This window comes from Myotis myotis, unplaced genomic scaffold, assembly GCF_014108235.1.
Source record: "Myotis myotis isolate mMyoMyo1 unplaced genomic scaffold, mMyoMyo1.p scaffold_m19_p_2, whole genome shotgun sequence".
In the NCBI taxonomy this organism is placed as follows: Eukaryota; Metazoa; Chordata; class Mammalia; order Chiroptera; family Vespertilionidae; genus Myotis; species Myotis myotis.
In genome coordinates this window covers 65,469,073-65,479,846 of record NW_023416324.1, presented here as the reverse complement: position 1 = coordinate 65,479,846, position 10,774 = coordinate 65,469,073, and the positions used below count along the sequence as shown (strand labels likewise).

At 41.2% G+C, this 10,774-nt stretch overlaps 1 non-coding gene across 1 annotated transcript; it reads left to right on the top strand.

Moving 5' to 3' along the window:
- The first annotated feature begins 353 nt into the window (after positions 1-353).
- Positions 354-458, top strand: LOC118677891. Its single transcript, XR_004974608.1, has one exon. It is a non-coding gene; the product is annotated as a U6 spliceosomal RNA (small nuclear RNA).
- The last annotated feature ends 10,316 nt before the right edge of the window (positions 459-10,774 follow it).

Here is a 10,774-nt window from a genome sequence, read left to right as displayed (position 1 = left end):
GCTAGAGAAGGCTTTCTGTTAATGAAACAAGACTGGCTTGTTTTCTTTCAAAATGCAACACAGTTACTTTGGAATTACAAGTCTGCTGTGTAACCATGGAGCATCCTCAGTTGACATACAGATTACACAGTTTATTGGAGATGTGAATCATATTTTCTGTATTTACTCAAGGGTTCACAGATTGGGACTCAAAGGGCAGCAAAGAGAGGAGACTGTTCAAGGAAGTGTTGGATTCATCGGAGTCCTTCCCCTTCATATCTGATTAATCTTTTGCCAACAATTGACCAATGCCTTTATGGAAGAAATGCTCAGACAATGATAATCAATTACCTTTTAGAAATAACTGTGGTGCTTATGTAGATAGCACTTACACTAAAAAAATTAGAATGATAAAGAGAAGATTAGCATGGCTTCTGAGCAAAGATAACATGCACATTCATGAAGTATTCTATATTTGTAAACTAAACCTATTGTGGTAATCATTTTGATATATAGCCATTAAGTTGTACACCTTAAATGTATACAGTGTTACCTCAAAAAAACTGGAAAAAAGAGAAATATTTGTGTTTTGAGGTGGGAAGGAGGACCAAAGGGTCAGGTAAGGCAGCCCCATCTTTTGAGACTGTAGTCAGAAATTTAGCAAGAAATTGAAAATGAAAAATACTGTATGAAGCACATGTGTAGTTAACTGAAATCTGGCATCATTTTAAAACTAAGTGGTTAAGAGGGTATAAATGTTAGTATTCCGTTGCCATCCCTGCCACCACAAATCTACAGCCTACTATTTTCCTACCATACATTTCCTAATGATGCTTCTGTTGATAGAAAGCCCCAGTCATTTTTTATTAATGGATGCTGTGACTTCTTCCCACTCTCTTTCCATTGGCACAGCATTTACTGATTAGGGATGCTGGGTGAGTCAGAATATTCCTTGCATAATGATTGGTTACTTGGAATGGGTACCAGCTCTTCCTTTGTGATAAAGAACAGTGTATATAAATAAGGGTAAGAGATTTTCTTGATGTTCAAGGTCTTTGGTCTCTGAGTTACAGACTATAAATTTCCTGGGCCACATTCTAGATGCAGAACTTCCACTGAAGTCAACAGAAGTTTGGTAAAAAAAAAAAAAAAAAAAATTAATGGCAGGAAAATGCACTATTATTATTTATTACTATTTCTTTTTGACTGCTCTGAAGGTAATTTGGTGCATAAAGCATTGTGGAAGTTTTGAGTTTTTCCAGTGACTCATTTTCATGCAAATGTTTATCACATTTCTGTGTATTGTTTTCTTCTATCATGTATATTTCCATCTTCCATGAGTAAATCAACATCTTCATCCGTAGCGCTCATTCAGTGGCTGTAAATTCAGCCTGTATTCTCTATAATGTGACGAATATGTGATTTTCATTTATGATTTTAGTGGGTGTTTCTGAAATTTCTACAGTAGCATCTGGCCAGGAAGTATTGTTTGTGAATTAGAAATACTACACCTAAATTTATTTTTCTTCTATGTACTCCTTTCTCTAATCCTTTCCTAGTAAATGGGAGGCCGTTTGGATTCTTTTCTGTCCTAATTCTGAGACTCCACTCTTGTACAGACTTTCGGTTTGATTTTGCTTTCCCTGCTATGCCTGGTTCGGGGAACAATGGAAGCAAGTCTTGAGTCTCCTCCCCTTCCTCACTGCCAACTCTCATACCTGAGTCACCACTGTGGTTTAATCAGGCCACCGCTCAGGCCTCCTGAGAGGTTTTTCACTACGTTAGCTTCTGTCCCTTCTAATCTCTCAATGCTGCTGTTAGAAGGATCTTTTAAAAATACAGAGATAATTCTGTCTCTCCGTGCTTAAAACACTTTGTATTGTTCTTAGGATAAAGACCAAATTCTGGAACATAGCTCAGGGAGCTCTTCATATTCTGGTTTCTACTTGCCTCTCCAGACAATTGTTCTACCCTCTCCTCACTCTGTGCGCTAACCACAGGGACGTGCTTTCACACCCCCACGTCATCACTTTCTTTCACCTCTGGGCCTTTATGCAGGCTCTTCCCTTTGCCTGGCCCACTATTCTACTCCACATTTTCATGCTTCAAGTCTCAGCTTAAACTCCCCTCTTCTGAGCAATTCCTACTACCATCATTCCTACAGGATCCTGCACCTGACCTTTCCATATAGTCATCACACCTGTGATTTTTTTTGTTTAACATCTATCTTCCTCACTAGATTGCTATCTTTGTGAGGCCTGTGACCATATCTGTGCTGTTTATTGCTCTAGTCCCAGAACCTTGCACATAAAAGGTGTTCAGCATCTAATTAGTATGTAAGAAATGTTTGTTGACTTCAGTCCTAATTCCACGGCTGTCCTCAGTTACTCTTTCCCACTGCTGTCATTGGATGTGTGCTCATCTCTTTCCAAGGAGATGGTGGAATGTTCTTCTTTTGGGATTACACAGATACTCTCTGTCCTTTATCCTTCCTCTCTGGAGCTGCTTCCTGAGGCTAATTTTTATCCGAAGAGCTTATTGCTTCTTGGAGTGACTTAAACACCCATTGTGACTGGGCGATTACTAGCCTGGGAGATGTGAGGCTTGAGTTTGAATTTGCCTATGATATTAGTTGGCTTTTAACTCTGGGCAAGTCATTTAGTCTGCCTAACTATGATTCCCTCAGGCCACAAAATGAGATGTACAAACTAGACGGAGTGTACGAACTCGACTGTGATGCTAAGGAGTCATTTTGTGCACTTTAGGGAAGAGTTAGCCTGCTGTCCTGCAGTACAGAAGAGCAAATGATTAAAAGGTAACCAAATGGAAATTCAGCATACGTTCCTAGAGTGAATGTTAGATTTTGACCTGGAGAGGGCCAAGGAAAGACTGTCTGTTTCCTCCAACGTGTGCCCTCCTTCTCCCCGTTACGCTGTGATTTGTAGCAGCTCTGGGCAGTTGTGGCTCAGAGAGAGAGCTGACAGTGAACCCACACAAAACATTTCTCACATGGATACATGGCAAGCCAGGATACTGTAATGCCATGTGTGGAGATTATGTATGTGTCTGTGTGGGGTAGAGGTGGTGGTGGTTAAGATGATTGTTATTGCCTACCCTTCAACTATTTGTATCTTTATTTACCTAACAGCCATATTGCTAAAGAATGCTTTTAAATTTATTTGTAATCCTCACCTGAGGATATATTGTTGTATTCGTCTTTTTTAATTACCAGAGAGAGAAGGAAAGAGAGAGAGAGAGAGAGAGAGAGAGAGAGAGAGAGAGAGACTTCCTCCTGGGGACCAAACCCACAACTTAGGTATGTGCTCTGACCAGGAATCAATCAAACCAGCAACCTTATTAGTGTATGGGAAAATGCTCCAACCAACAGAGCCATCTGGCTGGGGCTAAGGAATGTTTAATGTATAATTAGTGAAAGAGCATAAGACCAGGCTTTAAATTCCTGCTCCATCACATTGGTGTATGTGTGTGTGTGTGTGTGTGTGTGTGTGTGTGTGTGTGAGAGTGTGTGAGTGAGAGAGAGAGAAAGAGAGAGAGAGAGAGAGAGAGATGGACCCAAAGCAATTAATTTGATTTCAATGAGTCTGAGTTTCCTCCTTTAGACATATATGGTAGTAAGTATATGATGGAATTGTTTAAGGACTTTATTTTATTATTATTTATTTATTATTTATAATTTATATTTTTTATACATGTAGGCAGCCAAAGGGAGGCAAAGGAAATGATGCACCGCCTTCTCACCCGATTCATGCCAGATTTAGGATTTTAAAATATAATATTTATAAGACCAGTTACTAGTGTCAATTTAGCATGCCTTCCACTTCTTCCAATGCCACCATTCTCCACTAGAGGAACTGCTCACTACTACACAGACCACGTCTGATATGTAAGAGACTGCCCATCAACTAGTAACTGGCTCCTCTACAGATGTGCACCTCCATTCTCCCCCCAAAAAGGAATCTGCAGAACAGCTGAGCCTAACCAAGCAGAGTATAGCTCTGGATCTGTGAACGTGTGGGTAGGGTGAGACTTTCTGGTGGTGAAGGTGAGAAAATGCAGACTCAGAAGCTTCTGGCAGCTGGTGTGCAGCTTCTGGGAGGGTCCTGATCTGCAGCATAAGACATAGATAGGGGTGAGGTAATGATTGAAAAAAGATTCCGCTACCATCAAGTCTTTGGTTCTAGTCATTCCCAATTACTCTCTTACTTTTCCTTGTCATATGAGTGAGTACATTTCGCTTTTTTGCCTAAGGCTGCTCAAATGGCAAGCCTGTGATTTACATATCGAAGAGTCAAGACTAATAGAGTAGCATACTAGGACACTGAAGGGACGTTAGTTCTCTTCTTCACACAAATGTAATCTTATTTTGTTTTTCCTTAGGACAGGTACAGGCATCACACATTGGAAAAACTCAAGAGTTTCTGTATTCTGAATTCTAAGTTTTTAATAAATCAGTGAACTCTCCTTTTACTTTCCCATAGATATAATTACTATTTCAAACAATATCTTTATACTTTGGGGCTTTAAAATTATAGCAGGTGTGGATTCTTAAATATGTTAATATGTACTATTGCCAGACTATAAAATTACCACTGTATATCTAGGTTGTTATTTTGTTCGTTTATACTCTTATACTCACCAATTCCATTTCTAGTACTCCATCCTATGAAAACAAGCCTATATGTGAACAATAATATATAGGGTGTCCCCCCAAATGTACATACATTGAATAATTATAAGGGCTGTGTTTATTTAAATACATTTCACTTTCAAAACTGAGATATCAGTTGTTAAAGTGTGTATACATTTTTGGGGACACCCTGTATGTGCAAGTTTATTTATTGCAGCTTAATTTTTAAAGATGAAAAATATAACAATTTAACACATGTCCAAATCTTAGGTGTTATTTAAATCCCATGAAGCCTTTAAATAATTTTTGGAACATTTGATGACATGAGAAAATTCTGATGATACCTTTATCAATGAAAAATAAAGAAACCATAAAAGAATATATACAATAAAATTCTGATTTGCAATATGCATACAAACCAACACACCAAGGGCATTTGTGTGTGTTTGGAGCTATATAGCAAGACCAACAATGGTTCTTCCCTAGGCAATTAGATTACTAGTGTACGGAAGACACTGTGATTGACTCCCCAGCATCCGTCCCATTATCCCCTCTATCTCCACCCCATATAGAGGAACGTTGCAATTTGGTCAGATCAACTTCACCTTGAGTTCCACAGGTGGTCCATCACTGAGTGAGGTCAATCAGAATGACCCCATTCCTTTAGCTATGGTTATTAGGTTAGAGGTGGACACATAATTCAGGCCTGAGCCATTTACTGCAAAGCATCAATTTGGCATTAATGTCTGGTTCAGAGATAGGCCTACAATGTCATTTGATCCAATCAGAATAGTCCAAAGACTTTTCATGGAGTAGGAGACAGCCATTCTCTTTCCCTGACCATTGGTGAGGAAACATGGAGTCCCAGCTGATCCTGGAAGAAATGTTGTGACCATAGGGGAAAGCTGGCCTTAAGGTGAACACAGGAGCCAGAGCAGAGATGGCATGAGACCTTGTATCTGGTGGCATGTCGCATGTCTCGATCAGGTCTGCCCTAATTTTAGAATGAGCTAACATATTTCTAATCATTTAGGCTAATGACACTGAGGTTTTCATTACATGAAAATAAAACAGACCAAACTTAAATAAAGCAATTTTCATTTTATTCTTCGTGTATTACAGTATTTTTAAAAGATTTTCTGCATCAAACATATATTGCTTTTATAATTAGAGAAGATTTTTTTATTAAAAAAATTGCTACTAGCTGAAAACTGGCAAAGATTCATTAAATCAGTGTGTGGTTCTCTCCTTATTCTCCACCTTCTTCTAAACCTCCTTCAGTTCTTTCCCCCAATTCCCACAAGAGCCAGAGTAGCCAACAAAATGTCAACATTTTGTCACTCCATTAATTAGGAGACTTGAATTGGGTGAGGCTCAACCTACATCCTGTGAAATTGATTGGCAAGTGACTGGCAGAGCTACCTTCTTGCTAATGGGGCAATGGCAGAGACAGGATTGAACACTACTGTTTATCACCATGTGGCTCATTCTGAACATATAGAATCCTGGAGGGATTCCTAGAGACACTGGGTATCTTATGCTGACTGAAGAAACTTCAAAGCCAGGATCTCGAACTCCTTTGTTTGTGGTAGTGTGGTCAAAGGAAGAAACCTGATGAGCAATGTGGATTGCAAAAGCTATCAGTAAATTACACTGGGCATATATTCACAGCTAATGAATTACAGTCACATCAAATTGGTTAGAACAAAAGGCATGATCATTGGAGAGAGTGTATTTTTTCAGGAACTGAGCTAGAGGCAAATGGTGAGGATAAGAGACATAATTCAGGAGTCTATTGAGAAGGTGATTCAGACATGGAACTGGAGAGGAACAGCGGAGCCAGTGGCTAAGCATCCTTATGATATCAAATAAACGGCTATAATAAATACAGCCTTGGGGAAGGAGAATGTTCTTTGGGAGAATTTGTTTAATGATGGCACCCCTGTCTCTATTCCCCCCTTATCCCCCACTCCCCGCCCCATGGCCTTGCTCCTGGTTCCAGATTATAGGCATAATGAGGCTGCCATTAACTAGATGTGAAATCTTAGGCCTGCCACTTAACCTCTCTGTCCTGGCGTTTTCTCACCTGTAAAAAGGGCCGAGAGTCTACCAGAGTGCTTTTAAAATTCTGCAGCTCTACAATTGGTCCATTCACCTGCCCATCCGCACAAATCAGCCAATGAGAAGAGCCTTGGAAGCCTGCACTCTCTGGAACCACCTGTTGATTCCCTGCTGGTGAGGAAGGCATCCTCCCAAACTGGCTCTCTCAGGGAGGCAGGGGGCTTTTCAAGTCAGAGCTGCTCTCCTTGCAGCTGCTCTGCAGGAGGGGAAAAAAAACCTGGGTTTTAAAGAAGCAAATACTTTTTTTTTTTTTTTTTTAAACAAAATCAACTCACAGCTGCAAGCAGTACAATGAAAGCACATTTTAAAATAATCAGATGCTTTTGGGGCCTCCTTCTGCAGCCAGAACAACTTCAGTCGGAGCTGCTGCCGGCTGCCTTTCAAGGCTGCAGCGCTGGGCGCCAACTGTCCAGGGGTGAAGTGAGGCATAAAGCTGTTGGTGCCAGAAAAGAGGCCTAAAGTTTTATGATTTCGGGGGCCCTAAAAGCCTCAGCTGTTTGTTCTCTTCTAATTAGAATGCATTACATGTTTGTGAAAGGCATCTGACAGCTAATAGTTTCTTTTTAAAGGGTCACTTCTTTAAATACTTTTAAAAATGTTTAGTGATCTTTTAAATTCCGTTTCATTAACTAATTTTTATTTTATAATAGTAATAACATGTGAGCCCAAGCAGTCGCTGAATAGTGCTTGTGATGACCAAGGTCTAAAATCATGCTAATTTCTGAATTTCTACTTACACTCAGCACACTGAGATTTAGATAAAGATGCCATATAGTTAGAGGGTTGTTTAAGACACTCCACTCCACCATGATGTATCTGTATGTGAATTTATGCATGTTGTTCAGGGTGCTGAGTTGACTTTAGAAGAAAATGACATAATGGAGTTGAATATTTTGAGAAAAGCCTAACCAAATATTTAACACATGGGAGAAGCCAGCTTTGTCTCAAGAGAATCAAGATTCTTCATCATGAGGAACTGAAAGCCAACAATCACCTTGATCGCTGGGGCTGGGCACAGGGACTGAAAGTCAGGTGACTTCAGGGTGTGAATCCCTTCTGAGCCACCCATTAATGGTGTGATCCTGAGTAAGACCGTGCATCTCCCTAGATTTCTCACCTGCATAGCAGAGATGGTAATTGTTACCTACCTAATGCCATGAGGATTATATAGGCGAGCATCTGTATAGTGAGCATCCTATCTGCTCATATTGGAGTCTAGCCTGACAAACATTTATTGAGCATCTACTGTTTCAATAAATGTTCCCTGTCCTTTATTTTAAAGCACTGATTTAGCTATCAAGTCTCAGGAGGGTAAATGGGTTTAACATCTCTGAAGATTTAAAAAGTAGACTAAGGCCAAATTTGAAACAATACTGGCTGGAAAAAAAAAAATGGGCCTTTTCACTTCAAGATTGGAAAAATCACTAAGTTCCAAAAAAGTTTTTTGTATAAATTAAGGGATGTTCTATATTTAACAGGCTTTAAAAGATAACTAGAAAAAATAATTTGAAACAGACCTAATCTGTTGAAATTGCTTTTCTCAAAGTAAACCATGTTTTTATATCAGAGAAAGGAACCTGGCTACGACTGAGAAACAATTCCTTTGTTCTCATTATAATTAGTAATGATGATGTTATCTTATTTTAGATTCTGAAGATAGCCAGCCTATTATCATCATAATTAAGAGTATAGAGTAAAACCACATGTTGTTATTAAGGCCTAGGCCTGTCTTTCTTTAATTTAACAATAAATAATAACAGCAATTGTAATAATAATGCCAATGCTATTCTAAGCTCTGTAAATATAACTTATTAATACTTGTATTAACCCTTGTGGTAGTTACTATTTCTTTTTTTAAAATATATTTTATTGATTTTACAGAGAGGAAGGGAGAGAGATAGAGAGTTAGAAACATCGATGAGAGAGAAACATTGATCAGCTGCCTCCTGCACACTTCCTACTGGGGATGTGCCCACAACCAAGGTACATACCCTTGACCGGAATCAAACCTGGGACCCTTGAGTCTGCAGGCCAATGCTCTATCCACTGAGCCAAACCGGTTACAGTGGTAGTTACCATTTATTATCTTATTTTACACATGAGGAAACTAAGACACAAAAGGAAAGGTTAAATGACTTGTCTAAGGTCACATAGCTTAATGGTAGAGGCAGAATTTAAAGAAAGGCAGTAGTTTCCAGAGCCCATAATTAACCCACTTAGTATACAATAATTTTTAAAATGTTGAGTCATGGTATCATAGGCTATCTTGAAACACTATATGCCATCTTAAATAGCTAAATCTGGGCTATTCTATATAATAAAGAGATAATATGCAAATTAACCCTCACACCCTCACAAGATGGCTGCCTATGACCAGGCCAGCAGGAGGTTAGTGAAGGATGACCAAAGGACTGAACAAGCAGGCCGTGTGGGGCAACCAGGGGGGGGGGGGGCGTGAGGGGCTACCAGGCTGGCAGAGGGGAAGTTAGGGGCTACCAGGCCAGCAGGGGGGTCAGTTGGGGGTGACCAGGCCAGCAGGGGGAAGTTGGGGGTGATCAGGCTGGCCGGGGGGGGGGGGGCAGTGAGGGGTGACTAGGCTGGTGGTGGGCAGTTGGTGGTGATCAGGCCAGCACACAGAAGCAGTGAGGGGTGATAAGGCCAGCAGGGGGGAAGTTAAGGGCAACCAGGCAGGCAGGCAGGTGAGTGATAGGAGCCAGTGGTCCAGGATTGTGAGAGGGATGTCCAACTGCCGGCACCAGCAGTCGGACATCCCCCAAGGGGTCCTGGATTGGAGAGGGTGCAGGCTGGGCTGAGGGGACCCCCCCCCCCACCTCCATGCACAAATTTCGTGCTCCGGGCCTCTCATATATTATAAATGGGAACAAATATTGTCCTTGAAGTTCACAGTGTTGTTTGCAATTGGTGTCTAGGGGGAGATACATTTTGGAATGTAACATATTCTTCCAATAAGCATGTGAGCTTATGGGCACAGTATTTTTTATTGTGATGTAGCTGTTTGGTTTCTTTGTAAGTTGGAGGTAAGTCCATTATGTTACAACATGTTAGCCAATCACAAGTCAAAAACCCTTATCCACCAATATGCCAGTTATAATGTGAATACCATATAGGTGCAATGTCAAGAGAATAACAAGAATTTCCCTTTGACAAACATTTATTCTTGTCTTCCAGAAGCTTAAGGGCTAATGAGTCATGTCACTTAATCATCTAAAAAACAAAGAAACAAAAGATTGGGGAAAATATGCCTTTGTATAATAAAAAGGTAATATGATAATTACACCGGATAGACCAGATGTCTTCCAGAATTCATTCTGGACATCCTTCCTGATAAAGCCGGGGGCATGGCCAGCCTGCAAACCACCCATGGCCCCTCACCCAGGCCAGCACCTCCCCCAGTGGGAACCCCCCACCCCGATCTGGGGCTCCCTTCAGGGTGGGCCAGCTGGCCCCCACCATGCACCAGGCCTCTATCCTCTACACTAATAAAAGACAAAGATGCTAATTGACGGCACCTTTGCTACACCCACCAGCCAATCAGAGCAGATATATGTAAATTAATCCAACCAAGATGGCGACTAATTTGCATATACCGGCTGGGAGTGAAGACTGAAGACAATGTGGAAGCGAAGTGCTACAGAAGGGAGCAAAGTAGAGACAGGAACAGAGCCAAGGCAGCGGAGGCAGGAGGCGGGAAGGAAACCAGCCATGGGGCGGGGCGGAGCGGGAGGGGCGGGAGGGAAACCAGCTGGGCGGTGGTTTTCACTCCCTTCTCTGCTTTGCTCCAGCCGCAGGAAGCCCTATTCTTGCAGGAATCTTCCTGCAACGGGCCTCTAGTATATAATAAAAGGGTAATATGAAAATTGACCCTAATGGCAGAATGACCAGAATGACCACTGAATCAGTCACTATGAGGCGCACTGACCACCTCTTGGTCCCTTTCCCCAGCTGGCAGGCTCCGATCACCTGATGGTGAATGGGGAAGTGGGGGTGGGTGGTGGTGGGGAGTGG